The sequence below is a fragment of the Tyto alba genome, unplaced genomic scaffold, assembly GCF_018691265.1.
Source record: "Tyto alba isolate M040663 unplaced genomic scaffold, T.alba_DEE_v4.0 Super-Scaffold_38, whole genome shotgun sequence".
NCBI classification, from domain to species: domain Eukaryota; kingdom Metazoa; phylum Chordata; class Aves; order Strigiformes; family Tytonidae; genus Tyto; species Tyto alba.
Window position 1 is genome coordinate 13,508,459 of NW_024881313.1, and position 17,740 is coordinate 13,526,198.

Here is a 17,740-nt window from a genome sequence, read left to right on the forward strand (position 1 = left end):
GGGATTATTTTTACTACGAGTTTTTCTGACAGCTAAGTTTTTTATCAACCACGCCCCATCTTCTTTCTCACAGTGCCCAAATGTTTGATGGCACAGATATGATTTCCTCAGATCAGCTGAGCACTCTCTGTCCACAGGCTCCTTGGGACTTACCTTACAATTATGCTCTTGAATTCTTCAGAGCTGCTGATGCAAAGTCATTATCCTCACTGCTGATTTTGTTGACACTCACTAAGGAGGAGGTTGGAGTTGAGAAGTCTGAGTGAAATGCAGAGGACTGAGAAATGGGGCAGGATGTTAAAAAAAAAAAAAAAAAAAAAAAAAAAAAGAAAAGGAAAGTATTTGGGAATGGGGTGGAAAGGTCAGGATTCAGGCACGAAGAATAAAGGAAAGCAGGAGCCAAAATGGGGCAGGTAGAGGCAGGCAAGACTTCTGTCTCCTCATTCAGTGGCACTTACAGCACTTCCAACTCATGATGACTTTTAAGTCTCTACATGCTTGAGTTATCTTCCAGCAACAAAAGGAAACCCACTACTGAGGACTTACCTTCACATTGCTGATCATCCAGTGTAGGGCCAAATGTGGTCAAGTGTTAGATTTCTTTTCCTCATGTCCTTGTTTCCCTGGAGATGGGGAAAAGGCATTAAGTAAAGGAATGTTAGACCTATGGAGTCAAACAGTATTTCTACTAGGACAAATCAGTATTTATGAATACTCACAAACTGGAAAATTTCAGAATTAATTTTATCATCGAATTTCAGCAAAAAGGTATTATAGTCCTGTCTTCTTAGTCAAATGCTACTTGTTACTGTATTTCATTCAGTGCACAGGATTGTCACTATGAGTAAGGACTGCATAATGAACAAGCCAGGGAACTACAGAATAAGAACCGTAAGATTTTCCCTTAAGAAAATCGAATACCATTTTGGATAATTACCTTTTTTTCCTGTCTGCCAGAAGCTTTTTTGTGAATAGTGAATAACTCACTTAAACCAGAACCTGCCCATTAACCATTACTTCTGTTATAAGAAAATCTTATCTCACCTGGAATCAGACCTGCTGCTACATCCTCTTCTCTTCTTCAGGAAAATAGGCCAACCACTTGGGACTTTTGAATTATGTATTCCTTAGGCATCTGGTTTAACATAAAGGCAAATATTCAACTCACAGCTAAAATCACCAATCCTTCTTCTTTCCAGGCTTCTCATTCAGTCTGAAGTTTTTATTTCTATCCATTGGTACAGGTAATCCCATTCAGATTTCCTTTAGCTAACAAGTCAGCCATGTCAGACCATACCCTGTGAGAAACTGAGTTTTCTCCAGCCAGCAACCCTGCCCTACATTACTGTTCTGAGTTTAGTCACTTGACTGAATCACTGTCTCCATCCCCTTTCTCCAGTTCATTGTCTGGGAAAAGATATCCAACTGGCACAGTTGGGACTAAGCCCAAGCCCTTTCACAGGAGTAGCTGAGGGCTTTTGCAGGTTTGTTTTCCTTTTTGTTCTATTTCTAGGTAATCGGTATGAGGGCACTTGTGGCCAAATTTGTGTTGTTGCTGTACACCAAAGTGAAGCTGATTGAAACAGTGTAAAATGGTAAGTATTCTGATAACTTGGCATGTCAAATGTAATGGACACTTCTAGCATTTTTTACCTGAATTTCTCTTGCCAGTATATTATCTGTAAAATATCAATAATAATAGCTAAATAATGCAACACTTCATGTTGCACAGACATAATGAAACTAATTCTTCCTATTTATAAAACACCCTCATGCTACATCATAAAACCATCTGTGAGGAAGCAAATTATGTTTTCAGAGTAGCTTAGGTACTCCCTGTTAAGTATGATGTACAGCAATAGTGCCTTCAATGCAAATGGTATAAAGAGTAAGCAAATATGAGTACCAATTTGAATATATTGCTATTACTATATTTATTACTAATCATACCAAATGTAATAAGTTAAAGGAAAGGCATCATTCATGTGAGCAGTTACCTTGCTAAGGACATTAGAAAAGCACAAATGTGCCGTATAATACTTTGATTTATACGGCATTTTACTTCTTAAATGAGCGGCGTCCCCTTAATGAGGTAGATTTGAAGCCATTATGATCCATTAAAACAGTTATAAGTGTCTGATAGTAGAGTCCCTGACATCTTTCCATTAAGATTTCTTGATTTGGTCTGTATCTGTTTTTTGTTGTTCTTTTTCAACTGTGTTAACTGTGAATGCCTCTACCACACCACTGCCCTGGCTGTTTGGTTTGTGCTGCTGTTAACAAGAGTACATTTTGACAATACGGATTTAAAAGAGTTCAGTAACTCCAGCCTCCTTTCAGAGAGTCCTTCCCTGGATTTCCTCTACCTCTCTATTTAACCTACTTTACTTTTTCCCAGAGATAAAGACTTGTTCATCACCATCTTTCTTCCTAGACACAACAAACAGCACCAAACTTTATTTGGAACTTGTCACCACTGTTCCTTTACTAGCCAAATGGGATGCTGTTGAGTGACACAGTGGACTCCACAACCACTACTGGGAAGTAAACATGCTGTCTCTACATCTTCAGAGCAGGAGAATATTCTCTTCTTAAATAGATTTTGTAGCCTGGTAAGAGTAAGAATAAAATGTATTAGAGAGCCACATTGTTTAAAGAATTTTAGGGTTTGCTACTCCGTAAGAAATGTACTCTTAGTAAGGATGTTCCATTTTGTGAGCTTCTGTGCATACAACAGGTTATGGGGCCAGAGCAGAGTCACAGCACTGAGATGAAATGCTGGAAATAATAATTACTTCCAGGCAGGTAATATATTTGCCTGTGGAACAAATATTTACTTGTAAATGTGGTTTGTTGGTGTGACAGCTATAAAACAGGCTTTAACAGTTTGCCTAATGCTAATTTACATACAATAAAAGTGCATTTACATAACACTAAGGAACAAACCTGTAAAAACAAGCAAGCGTTCAGTTAGCTTAAAAGTGTACCGTTGAGGTGGCATGGTATTTAAGTGAAATATATGATGCATTTCTGTTTTAACTGCATGTTTCCTTGGGTTTGTGGGTTCATGTCACAACCTTAATTGCATTTAAAATCAGGTTTGGGGATGTGAATTTCCTTTGTAGCTTTTACATCCAAAACTAAATGCAAAACTTGGGCATCATTAAAGGAGAGACAAAGGAAGGGAACTGCTAGTAGGTCTCAACAGCAGGGATAATCTCCCACAGGGAGAGGTGGAAACCTTATTCCATGAGTCATTTAATACCAAATAAACAAAGCACTGAAGAATAAATTGTAAGGCATGATTTTTTTGTTTGTTGTTCATTGACAGAGGGCTACTTGACTTAATGGAGCTTTTCTTTTTTTTAAATTCTGTAGTAGTAAAAAACATTAAAAATGTTATGGTTATAGTTTTTCTTTATTTCTCATTGTCATTTTGGTTCTTGATGTAATTGTAATACAGTAAAGGCATGAGTAACTTTATCCCCTGCACTGTGAAGTAAAACTATTTGCAAGATCAAGCCCTCAAGAGTTGTTGAAATTCAGGATCCTCTTAGAAAGTGGCCATCACTGATGTAGTTACATAGTGTTTTAATTACAGTTCCATGAAAGGTTTTGCACACCCAGCTATCACAGGTCCTGCTATTAAATGCTATGCTTTAGCGACAGGGCTCTGAGGAGGGCAGCTGAGTAAGCTGCGTATGCTGGCACAGCATGCTCTTGGTCTCCAGTGGAATCCAGGATACTGATAGGAAGCAACAAATAAACCCTTTGCATCAGTACAGTAGGAACATGTCAGTAATCAAACATAGTTATGGAATCACTACCAGTCAGAGCTCTTATAGTCTTGCCTATATTCAAGAACAGCATTATTACAACATTTATTACTCCCAAGAGTAATCTGAGACTTACAGGTCCTTGGAAAGAAAAGTATTATTTGGCAAATCTATCTTTATGTGTTATTTGCCCATAAAGAGAGTTCTTTATCTGAGAGATCAGAGTAGTTCCAATGAAGCACGTCTTTTGGATAATTTCTTCAGATTCTTCGTAATCTTAAATGACAAAAAGCCCACACATTACTTGAAGAAATTATTTCCAAGCTTGTCATCTGCAAACTTGGACTGGCCAGCCAGGTAGATGTAGGCACACGTAATTTCCCTGATGCTTGAGATATAATTGTTGGAGATAGAACTACTGCATTCAGATAAACAGTTGAAATCAGTGTCATCATGCAGAAACTGAACTCTGGTGTAATTGTTCAGTTACTGTAAACCCAGGATGAAATGTCTCAAGGGTAAAACCTTCTCCTGTAGTACTGAGTTATGGCTTTGGCTCTTCCAGCAGACAGTGTATCTATATCTGTTATGTGAGAGGGAATGTTAAACCAAAAAAATATTTGGAAAAAGGACGGTATGTGAGATAGCTCATCATAAGAAGTATAGAGAAAGGGAGTAAGAAGTGCAGTTGAACTTGCAAGGGTAGAAACTCTATCTCTTAAGTTTGGAAAGAAAAGGAAAAAAAAAAGAAACTTTTTGTGACTTCTTAGCTCACAAGGGGATGCATGACAGTTCTGAATTCAGAAGTGGATGTGGGTGGGAAAGCAATGGAAGAAGAAAAAGCTTGTTACCTTAAAAATGTTGCTTCAGAAGGCTCGTGAACCAATTAATAAAACCACCTCAAAGCTCCCCAAGGAAATTGTGTGTTTTGTTCTACAAGTTACATAGGTGATCGGTAGAGTTGATCTGGAGGGCACAAAAGCTGATACACACTACTACCCATGCCAAGTCTCTGAGGTTAGGAGAGTCAGCCTCTCTGTTTGTGCATATGGCCACAGTTCTGCCAAATACTTCTCAGCTACAGCAGCTTTATCAGTGAGAAGGATCTAAGCTGCCATGCAAAGATAATCCTCCCAGTGGTGTGTCAGGCTTGAGGAAGGGTGTGATTATCATTCCAGAGGAGTGTAATGTGACCCTCTGCCTCCCATTCAGCTGAGTGGTAGCTAGATCAAGGAGGCTTCTGCTCTTTGATCACTTTTTCTTTCTTTCCTTCTCTTTCTTTTTTTCTTCCTTCCTTTCAGCAAACAACTTCTTTTCTCTTTTCATAGTAACTTATTTTATCACATACATTTAAGATGTCCAAAGCATGAACCAATGCCCCAAGGCACAGAGGTCCTTGGAAATGGATCTCCAAGTAGACCATCAGCAGATAGGGGTTTCCCATCCTGGAGTGCTTGGATGACTACTGGCTCTGATTAGCATCTTATAATGGCAGTTTTTCTTTGAAAACAGCCTAGTGGAGTCTTTTGGCAGACTGAATCAGCTCTGCTCAGCCTGATATTTCAAGACTTCTCTACCAGCCACAGCCTGGGACACACAAAGCTCTGGACCCCACATAAGGGTGACATGGCACTTCCACACCTTTAATTGAACAGGTCTTAAAGATGGATGTTGCCTGTTCCGTCATTTCAAGGAAGCAGGCCCTCATCTAATGAAATCAGGTGTCTGATCCCCCAGGTATCCTCAACTCCTGAGTGTCTTTTGTTTTTTTCACAGGAAGGACATCAAACATCAGATGGGAGAATGGCAATCCTCTAACCACATTGGGCTGTGCTTATTTATGGGTCCTAATCCAGATACAAAATATTTGTGTTTGCTTGGGGTTTTGTTTGTTTGGGGTTTTGTTCTGGTCTTGCAGACCAGTAGCAATGATGGAGTTGAGCCTGGAATGTAATACACAAAAAAAAAAAAAATACAGAAAAGTAAGGCCAAAAAACCTCAAGATTAAACAAATAACTACTGCATGACAACAGCAAGTGATCTTAGTCTTTTAAATTCAGACAGATTTCTGGACCAAAGCCCCTGTCCTCACTGCAGGCTGCATAGAGGAAGAAGCAGAGACAGCTGCAACCACCTCAGCTCCAGAGATGGGGCTCCCAGTAGTCACTCCTGCAAGAAAACACCTGGCCAGCCTTAACAAACATTATTTTCTAGAATGTTCCCTGAGCCCTGCTGGCAAGGAAGTATACCTGCCTTATAAGACAGAACATGGAGAGGCAGTTCTCAAACAGCACATGATTTTACTTACAAAAGCTTTCCTTAAGGGCAGAATTAATTATATATCATACAGATCTATTATATCTTCTGTTTACACAATTATAAAGCATTATGGTTAATTAGTTGTGGTACAGACTCCTGAAGCAGAATCTGGTTAGAGAATAAACAAAATGCTCAGTCAGCTGCGACGGTGGTTAACAACTTGCACTTTCATATCACCTTTCACATTGAACTTTCTTGAAGTGATTTACAAGTTATGCAATGCAGTGGGCTTGAGTTTTATATTTTTGGGGGATTTTTTTGGTCTCATATAAAATTAGAATATCCCGATCTGACATGGCTTGGGATTCTCACACCTTTAAGAAATTAAATTCAAAACATTCCCTACCCAACTTTAATTCAACTGTTTTTCCCATTTACTGCCATAGCACCTGAGTGACCTAGAGGTTAATCATGATTCTATTATGTCTGACATTGTATATACATGGAACATAAGTACTTCTCCATCCCCTTTTCCTCTCCTGATATATACAGCTCCAACTAGTAGCAGTGAGATTATCTATCTGCCTCACTATCCTAAAAATAGGGGTGAAATCCTGGTTGTGAAAAATTTTGATTGGACTGAAGTGTGCAATACTGCATAGGTTTGGTTTTCAAACTGTATTTTTACATTACTTTAATGCAATTAAATGGGCTGACATGCCACAATATTAATGCCTCAAGCCGTCGGACATCTTTGAACTTAATTACTTTTTTGCCATCACATTATTTAGCACTGAGTCTTATTGTTGTGTATATGCTGCTACAGGTTTCCGAGGAGAATAAGTGCTTTTGGAAATCTCACCAGTGTCATGTGAGTAGAGCTAAAACAAAATAAATCAGTATTATTTGTTGTGTCATGGGATATTGTACTAGTTACTGTGCACCCAAAAAATCAGCTCTTAAAGCAAAAGACCTTTTAATATTTATTAGCGAAACTGAAGTAAAAAACAAGAAGGGAGCAAGAGTGAAGTTAGAGTATGTATTTAGTGTAAACTAGATATCTATGCTATGAAATGTAGCACACAACATATCTACAAATAAATTAAAAAGAGCACTCCCCATTCAAATTGCCACAGACTGATACCAATTCTCAGTTTCCTGAATGCATCATGAAAGTAGTGGGATTTGAGATAACTTTGAAGGAAGGGTGCGTAGTTTTTTTTACAATATATTTTAGGGATAGTTCTCAAGAAGAAAGCCTGAAAGACATGCATGAAAGAACTTTTGAGAAAGACACATATGGTCAACTGAAAATGGCATCATCATCTGAGAACAACAAAACGAACAGTAAGATACAAGATGAGATTATAGATGAGTGCACAATGGATGCCCCTAACCTGTATTCAAAATGGCAGTAAAGGGGAATTCCAGGAAAGGATACAAAGATAGGCTGATAAAATCACAGAAGGAATTCAGGAAGGTCATCTTGACTTCAGTGTTTTAGGCTCAAGGGGGAACTAGGTATGTGTAATGAAAAGTAGAGAACTTGCATTGTAGAGATGATAGTTGCATTGATGCAATCACAAGAAACCATCTAAGAATGATGATTCGCGAGTAGAATATAAGAGGTAAGAATAGAGACTGGTGAGATATCTGTTGAAAGAGAAAGCTAGGATAGAGATATCCCATGGTTGAAAGAAAGGTTGAAGAATTGGCAGTGATTTGGAAAATAAAACAAGAAAAGACGGAGAGTCAGGAGAGGACAAGATTTCAGAGTCACAGTATGATCAATAATGTCACAGTATGTGGAGATGGAAGGAGACCTGAGATTTGGTCACATCATCAAGAGTGACCCCAGAAGAGCTGAAGGGAGCATACAGAGCTGAAATTAAAGACGACCTGGGAAAAGGTGATGTTGGCAGAAAGCCATTCAAGGTAATTGTTTCAGACAATGCATTATTTTATTTTAGAAGTTATGAACAGGAGGAAAGCTCAGCAGAAACGTGAGAGCAAAATGAGGTCAAATACAGGAATTTTAAAAATATGGATGAGACAGACATCCTTCTATGTATGTTAGGATGGCCATGAAGAGTTAAGAAGAACAAAGAACAAGGCAAAAAAAACCCCAAACAAATAGAAAATCACATGATAACTGGTAAAGAAGGAGAGGTAAAATGAAAATCTGTTAAGAATTGCCTAGATAAGGGATCAGGAGAGAGAGGAAAAAGTGGGAGAGTGTATGAAAGGAGAAAGAATGTGGATTTGTTGACTATATCTTCTCTTGAAAAAGAAAGAACTGATAACATGGATAGGAATATGGCAGAGGCGTGTGAAGTTTATTTCAGGAGAGCAGTATTTAAATTAAATGTTTGTATTTTACAAAGCAAATATATATTTAGATCATAAACATGGAGAAGTCATTACTTAATTTGAATCAATGTGACAAATATGTAAAAAGTAAAAAACTGTTTCCAATGTCATGTCTGAAGTATAAATAATACTAAGATCCTCAGGCGGTGACAAAAAGTTTAAATATTATAATGCATTTGTGTGGAAACTGATTATTTTTCAAGCAACCATTAGAGAGCCAGTTTTTGTCTTTTGATACTCAGGAAATATATGTCTGTCTAGATGAAAACAATATAACATCTTCAAAAATGTTACTCCTTAGTATATATTAATATTTGAGTTAACACAGATTAAAAAAAAAAAAAAATAGAAGTCCTATTCCTGTGTTTTATGCAAGTGGAAGTCCACTTTTGCTATTAGTGCTTCGCCAGCTCCCAGGCATTTCCCTGCTTCCTTAATAGCCCTGTGATAAATAGCCTGTAACCGCTGTGTAAACGTCATTTCACATATCTGCTTATTATTCCTACATACCTATAAATTAAGCTTCATACTGCTTAATTTTAGCAGTGACAGTGATCAGACATGTGGGGGGTACAAAATATTTAAAAGCTTGGCTTATCCATCCAATAGTCAAAAAAGCTGGATTTTTCCATCCAGTGTAGGTTTAAATCCCAAGTAAAACAGCTTTTCTTCTTTCAAGTGGCAAACTTTCCAAAGAAGAGTTGTCATTTACAAATTCCCATTGAACAGTTTATTAAATTTAAATTTCAGTATTTTATTGCTATTTTCCATATATAAAAGTTAGCTATGCTAAATAACACTAAAAATATCCCATTTTATTATGTGAAAGTGAAGAATTTTAATTGGTATTAGTTTTGTAGAAACACCCAAGTACATGAATAGCTGTACAAGAGACTTACAAGCCACCACGTAAAGAATAACTATAAAGTTTATGAGAACAAAGATCCCATTGGTTTAGCTTTTGCAATAGCATTTTGAGTAGTATATTTAGAAACTGTAATACATACACTAGCATGATCACTTTGATCCAGGCATTGGGATGCATCGGATGGTCATTGCTATGACACCTGAGTGCTGTGTTAATACACACCTCTGACTTTTAAGAGTTAGTAATAGGTAGGCCTTCTGTATTTGTGTATCGGCTTTGTTAAGTGTGTCCGTAGTCCAACACCATCTTTCTGAGGATGTCTTAGTGTTTGGGAAATCCCTGCTTTGCCCCAAGCTAGTCCAGCCCTTGGCAGCCCAGCTGTATCCCTCAGCCAGCACGGGCTCTCAGAGTCACCAGCAGTGATAACAGCTCCACGGACATGGAAATAAAAAATAACTTTGCTTTCTTCCTGCCACCTTTCCACCCCAGTGCGGGGGGAAGGAAAGGATATTTAGTGCTGAAACTAGAGAGAGTTCAGGTAATAATAGCATTTTAGGAATAATTTATGAAGATATACATATTTCAGGCAGTTCCCACCTGCCCCTTAATTATAGCTTGTAGTGCATCACTCCCTGCAGCAGCCTTACACACGTGGTAGAAGAGTACTGGGCTGAACCTATGTATAAACTAAAATTTAATATGTTCAAAAAGTAGCATAAATTAAGAGCACAGAATGAGTTGTTATAAGACATTTAGGTTTGTCTTAGAACCACTGTTTTCTTTCAAGATGTGCAGCATACTCACGAACACACATCAGCAGCTCCAAAAACCATTGTCCTCCAACATTCCAGCTTTTACGGGTGTGCTTTAATTAAAAGGATTCTGCAGAACAAGGAAACCTGAATCTTTAGGAGAAAAACATTGATTATAAAAGTACACTATTATGAATTCATATAGGTTCAGAGAGAAAAGGAAGTGCTTATTGTAATTACTTAGAATTTTAAGAAAACAAAGGAAGTTAGTTGATGCGCCAAATTCTGTTATATATCAGCAGTTTGGAAAGAGAAACCTGGATTTCAATCCACTGTTATCCTATCTCTAAATAATAATGGTACATCAATAGAATAAAAACATAATAAGAGTGTTCTGATATAGTCCATGGCTTATTTAAGGAAGAAACTTCTACAAGAAATTATTTGGATTAAAAGAGTCAGAATTACCAGTTAAGTTTTATATCTATATATCTTATTTTCCTCCTGAGATTCTGAGCATGTGATATGCACAGAGAAAATGTGTAGCTATTTGCACCAATAAAACATGTCAACGGATTTCCTATGAGATGCTTTTTCATGCTTTACCAAATCAGTCCTAAGTGGTTCTAATTATATGTGATTTCTTAGAGCATGTCTTTGGTAGTGATTACAGTACATTTACTTTGGAAGGGCAAAGAACTCCTACCTAAGGTAATTCTGCCCTCCTGAAGTGTTCATTTGTGAGTATCCTTATTGCTGGTATAACAGACTATGCAGTTGTCCTGTTGTAATTTTTTTTGCTGGGGTATTTCCTGTCTCTCTGCCTATATTGAGGTCGTATTCCATATCTTGGGTGTGACTAATACTGCTCTACACACAGCGGACTTGCATGGATTATCAATGGAAACACAGTGTCTGCCGCTCCTCAGAGTAAGTCATCTGCCTCTTCATTTGTCTTTTTACAATCACATCCAGAAGATCAGAGAGAGCTTTATCGCGGTCCTTTTCCTGCCTCGGAAGAAAATCCTTCAGAGGTCCACCCTCCTGATCTCACGCCTGTACCACCTGTTTTAGAACTGTGTTCCAGTCTTGAAATAAAACACTTTACAACTACTTTTATTTATGTTCATGTTTAATATTTTGAAGGGATACATGATACACAAAAAATTACAAAAGGATAGCATGCATTTGGGCAGCCTCTTCTGTTTTCATGTCAGGTGTTGACTGTTTTAATAGTAGATCCCATGCTGCAAATTGTTTCATCAGCCCAGTGAATACATAATACCACAGAATTTTAATTTTGTACCTATTCAGACCGACATGAAAAGTAAATGACATTATGCATGAAATTATTTGCTTAAAACATACATGGCACATGTGGGTTGATATGCTTGGATCCACAGCTGCAAACAAAGATCGGCCCTCACTCCAGGGAAATTATCAAGGTTGACTTCAAATGACTGTTGTAAGAGGGAAAAGCTTGCTTTTCTGATGTAGGAAAGTCAGAACTAAATTCATCTTTGCAATGGGGCATACTCCATAAATACTTACTAAGCTTGAGGTGACCTTTTTCTAATCACTTTCTTGATTAAGTTGTATCTCCTTTTCACGACTGAAAGTCTCTCAAATAGGTGGATAGATCATAAATACAGAATATATACACCGTAGGTGAAAAAATAAGCTATGAGACTACCTGAATAACACAATGGAGCTGAAAGACTAACCCGATCCATGGTTTCTGGGAAATATGTCACTGGGCTGAAATGCAAGCACAGCATGAGCTCTCTGCGCAGCACGTACGCACACGCAGAGCCGTGGTTGAGCTCACCACTCGATGCCAGTGATGGATTCCTGGAGGACAAACAAGGGGAGCAGGTGCTTGGGCCCCTCTCTCTCCCCGCTGGAGGTCATGGTGTGTTTCCCCACCCCCAAAACAAAGAACTGCCTGGGCTGGCACATAAGGGTGCACCACAACAGAAAGAACTATTTCTGGAAAGAGTGGGGAGCCAGAAAGGATTCTGCCCAGCAGCACAGCTCACCCAGCCAACACAGCACCGACCTACCACCTTTTGCAATGGGAATGAACCCAAAAATTCTTTCCTAGCTCTCTGGCAGTAGCTTTTACCCCAATAAGAGCAGCTGCATATCACCTGTTATCAAGAGAGTGGTTGCTGGCCGGGATACCTGTGTTACTCCATTCTGATTTTAAGTTTTAATTTTCACCTGCTGTGGAGAGATAAAATGAATTCCAGTTTAGCTTGACAATCCTGCCTGCACAGGTGTGCTGTAAGAATACCACTGTGGTGTTCAGCTGGGTGAATGTTTTAGATGACTACAGTAATTATCAAAAGTACTGGTTTTAGTTTCCCCCCCACTTTAATCTGGATCTGATTTGCCAAATAGTTTCAGATGGTTTTTTTTTTCCCTAGATAAATAAAGCTGGAGGAGGAAAAGGAATGGCTTGTGCCTCCTTTGATGCAATACTTGGCACTTGAATGATGCAGAATATGGGAGATGTATAGCCGAGACCTTTCTCTTCAGGAGATTATTTTAATTCAGATTTTTTATTTCCTACCTAAATTAGTCCTCTATTTATCATGTGATTAGCCTTCCCTGGGTGGGGTCCCCAGTCCCTGCTCCTGATACTGGTGTATTTTGTGTATGTAATTAAACAGCCAGGGTGGAGCAGCACCTCTATGAACAGGGCAGGGGGAAGGTTAGGAGGAGCTCAAGGTTGTTGCCTTGAAGGTGCCCAGCTGTGGGGCTCTTCTGTCCTCCTCAGCCTGGGAAGGGATGCAAGAGCCAGTGCCTCTCCTTTTCTGCCATTCTTCCTTCCATCCCTTTGCTCCTTTGGCAGAGGAAAAAATGTGAGGGCAGAAGTAAGCAGGTTATGTCTTACAGGGATGGGCTCTGACTGACCAAATTTTTATTATGCATTTTGTATAGAAGTAGGATGGAAGAGTTGCAGCAGGAGAGACTGAGGGAGATTCAGCTCCAAACATCCTGTCTCCCAAGGCTGGAGGATCCCTCCAAATTTAACTCAGGTTCTTGCATCTCAGTTCATGAAGTGGCATGACCATGCAGCTGTTCAGCAGGGGGGAACCCCTGACTCCAAATTTCCGCAAACCGAGTACTTTGATTTCTCTTGTTCTAGCTGCTTCTAAATAAAATGGTTAATTTCCTGTCAAAAGGAACAACTTATTCAAATAGTGACTTCGTCAGTTTTTCTTTTCAGCATGAAATATGGAAAATATTTATTTTGGGTGAGTCTAAACAAGTTTTATTTAATTTTTTAGTTTGGCAAGTGATCAAAAAATATAATTTTCACAGCTCTAGTTCCACTGTTATCACTCAACAGTTTCTATAAATATAGCAATTAATTTGCACTCTAGAAAGAGTTAGTACAGCAAAAAACTCTAGGATACAAAAGTACACCTAGATAATTTCTCTTTGTGTTAGCACCAGCTGTGTCAGTCAAATTAGGCCATCTGTAACATCCTTGTAATCTACAATTTTTAAATTCCCATCCAGCTACACCTATGCCACTCCTTTGTTTTCAGTAGCATTAGATAGGATTAACTGAGGAAGGAATTGAGCCTTCAAAGTTAATTAAAACATTGATGAGACAAGGAAGGCGTACATAGAAGCCATAGGTAAAGAGATTTAGATGCTTAACATGGGACAGTTGTGCCCAGGCTTTCAAGCTCCCGATCTATGGAAGAAAAATGCCTCTGGTTTCTCACAGCAGTGAACCTGTCAGCTAACACGGAGTGAAGTATAGCTTCTTCGGCTTCCCCAGGAGGATCCCGTCTTCTTCCTCTGGAGGCCCCGTCTTCTCAGTCTGGTGCTGTTACATCTTTAATAAGATCAATAATCTTTCTTGGATTTAGCAGCTTCATGAATTCTGATTAAGCTCCATGACAGTGGCTGTGTATTAAGAATAATAGGCAAGAAGAAGACTTTAGTGTCTCAGTCCATGAGGCATGATAGTTTCTTCTTTAGGCAAACTGTTATTGATTTGATCTTGGGTTTTCTCAGCATGGCCTCTGTAAATAAAGTGCTAGCACACAGCACACTTACTGTACAGCTCCTCTTCCCTGCAGACCAATTCTTTCTGGTGAAGACTTACTTTAATTGTTCCATGACTACTAATGTGTTTAATTAAGGCTCACGTGACTAAGTCTTTGGTGAGAAAATTAGACATGCTGACAAGAATTAATATAGTAAAAATCACAAAGGTACAATCAGGAACAAAAAATCAGAATGGTCTCTAGCATTTCCTTTCAACCAAACACCAGTGTCTGAGTTTCTGTGCGTCATTAAAATTCAATTAAGTATTTTGGGGAAAAAAAGCCTGGCACTGACAGGATACGTCATCTGACCACAGGAAGCTGTGCTGACAAAAATTCATAAAGTGGAAATTGGAAACCCATACTCTGAGGCTTTCCTGTATTAACAGTTTAATGTCCAACTATGTAATATATAATTTATGAGAATTCTCTAATGTCATCCAGCCTTGCATGCTTTGCAATTTATTATTCTTATTTAGACAGAAGCGAAGACCAAACTACTCTCTCTGATTTCTGAAACCATTTTTAATCATTTTTAGTACATATATATATATATATATCATGGTAATTTTCTGTAGACTCCACTTTGCAAACCCCTATTTTCAGTCCTCACTAGTGGGCTCATTTGGGCTAGCTTCTTGGCCACTGTTCTCCTTTTGAAGACAGGGAAATGTTTCAGGGAAGTAGATGTTGGGGGCAGGGGAGAAGTGTGTGATGCAATTGTGCAGAAATGCAGATGGAATTATATTGTTGCTTCACTGATTTTTGTGCAAGTGTCATCTAAATGCAGTTCTGGAATGACTCCTATTGTCAACTTTTGGGATTTCATCTTGCCAAAAACATCCACAAATCCTCTTTCCATACACTGAATGTTTTGGGTTTTATAGTCTTGTATATACTTTTTGTTTTAAAAGTGGATTTCTTTGTTGATTATGGTCCTTCTGTGACTACAGTAGTACATAAGCATCTTGGTTTAACGACTTTATGGGGTTTGTGTATTTAAACCATTTCATTCCTTCTACTTTTTCTGAAATGAATTATGTGGAAAAACATTCTGTAAAACTTCTTTGTTAAATCCCATTTTTGTTTTTTAATATTTGTTACTAGTTGTGAGTATCCATTCCATTGGGAGCCTCAAGAGATACGATAGACGCCAAAAGTACCATATTTGGCAGTGAACCTACAGTGGAACAAGAAAAAGAAGTCACCAACGTGCTTTATTTGGGAAGGAATCTGTGGCCTTTAAGAAACAGAAAGGGAGGAGAGAGGCCACTGAGTATTAAAATATTGACAAGGCTAACAGGCAGTACATTACTGTTTGAAAATATCCAGAAACATAAAGAGAAGGAGCAGTTGGTAAACCCTCTGGTAGCTGCCATGGAAAAGGTGACCATGCCCTTCAGAGCAGTTACCTCTGCAGTTAGATTGGAAAGCAGATATCCACATCCTCGGGGAACGGCTTGTGGCAGGATAAATAAGCCACAAAGATGAAGCTAGGGGAAATTGAATCCAGAAGCAGGGAAACTAAAATTAAATGGAAAACAGTCGGACAAGGAAAAGTGAAAGAATAATCAGTGCATGGAGACTAAAAGAGAGATTTTTTTAAAAGTTATCTCAAGACGCAAAAGCTTCCTCCGCTATTTCCTATTTGCATTTTAAAGTAGTTAGGTAGCTTGGACTCAAGGTATCTAGAAGAGGGTTAACTTGCTTCAGGTCAGTTCAAAGGTGACATAGAAGAGTATTCAAAACACGTTTGTTAAAAAAGTAAACCTCACTGAAGTTTACTTTAAACTTTCACATACTGTTGCTCCAAGAACTGTCTGAGGTTACCATAACTGAAAAATAGAGGGTAGGAGAAAGTTCAGTTTTATGGTACTTAATATTGTATGCATAGGTATTTTCACATTGCCTTTTTTTTTTAAAAAAAAAAAACAACAATAACACTTCCATTGATTGTCTGGGTCTTTCATACAGCAAGAATGAACTAAAAAAATGTTTAAAAAGTTAACTGTACAAGCCTGAGTACTTAGCAGTACCTTAAAGTCATGTTAGAACAGAGTGGATCTCAAGCTGAGGGTATTCTTATAGATCTCAGTATGACAAGTATGGCAGAAAGTGCCAAAATGGTCTATAACAATATGACGGACAAAGATCAGGACCTAAGTCTGATCAGCACAGCATTAACTTCAGTGCACTGTTACTTGCAAGCACTCAGCTTCTGGTGTTAGAGCACAATGTTGTTGTTTGTTTTTTTTTTTTTCACCAATTCCATGCTTAGAGACAAGTAGCCAGTTATGCCATGGTGCAAAATAAAGGAAATTTCCTTCTTTGTCCTTTGTAAAGATTGCTGTGTTTCCAGCCTAATCTAGCTTGCACTGCTGTACATGTGCAACAAGGTTTGATTACACAGAAGCTGAGATGAAACTGGAAGAGCCCAGTAACCATGGAGATAAAAGATCAATAATATAATACTATTTGTATATAAATTATCCATAGACCATATATCCTTTTGTAAAAAGCAGATAGGCAAGTGAGATCCAGGCAGCCTGCTCAATTTATCATTATTTTCTAGAATCAAATGTGATTATGTTTTCCGTGGGTGACTACCTTCCCATTAATAACGTTATTTTCAAATTGTTCGATACAGTATGGATTAGGAGATAACTGTGTTTGGAGGAGAAATATAAAGTTCCTCAATATAGGAATCATATAAAGGATTCATATAAAAATGGAGTTATATAAAGCTGAATCTGAAGGCTGTATAGTGAAAAGTGCTTCTTCTTTCAACCAAAACCCTTAGTATGCACTACCAGACTGTGTCACATCTCATGGTGTGATTAGGAAAAAGTTATGAAAGCATGTGCACCATACACAAAACACCATTCCCATTCCTAATTCTTTTTCCAGTTAAACAATCCTCACCTTGAAGCTCACTAATGGTGGCAATCATAATTTGAAGGCTTTCTAATAATCATGATAATAATAATCATGATGAAGAACCTGGAGGAGGCTTCAAAATCTTGTAGTTGCTTTTCCTTCTGGATAAATAAGACATTTTCTGACTAAGCATTGTTTATCTTCCTTCTTACTTTTAAAGAAGCAACTAATCAGTTTTACTGAATATATTTTCCACTGGAAAGTCAATAGTCATCAAAATTTAAACTCTTCACATCCTTGACTATTCTGGCAACTTTCTGCTTGGAAGGAAAAGAAGTTTTTCATTAATATATTTGTCACCATTTTGTTATAGTTTGTTTTCAAAATTACTTTGCCAAACATGAATATTAAAAGTGGAAAAGATTTTTTACTGCATTTTACAGCTTTAAGTAATGCAAACCCAGGAGTGACCTGTTTTATGTTTCGCTCCATGATAAATTTGTTTTCTTTCAACTGGGAATAATGATCTTAAAAAATCTGCCAAAAAGTACAAAACCTGTCTCCCCAACAGTTAGGTGTATAAAAGGCAGAGCTTGGACAATTAAGAGCCATTTCAGAATAATTTACTGTAGTGTTTCAGCATATCCAGAGAGTGAATGTATGTAAGAAACTGGATGATATTATTGACTAAAAATGTTGTTATCTGATCTGCATTGAGAGGATAAGAGGATAACTGATTTTATGAGAAATCCCACTTTTGTAGCAATT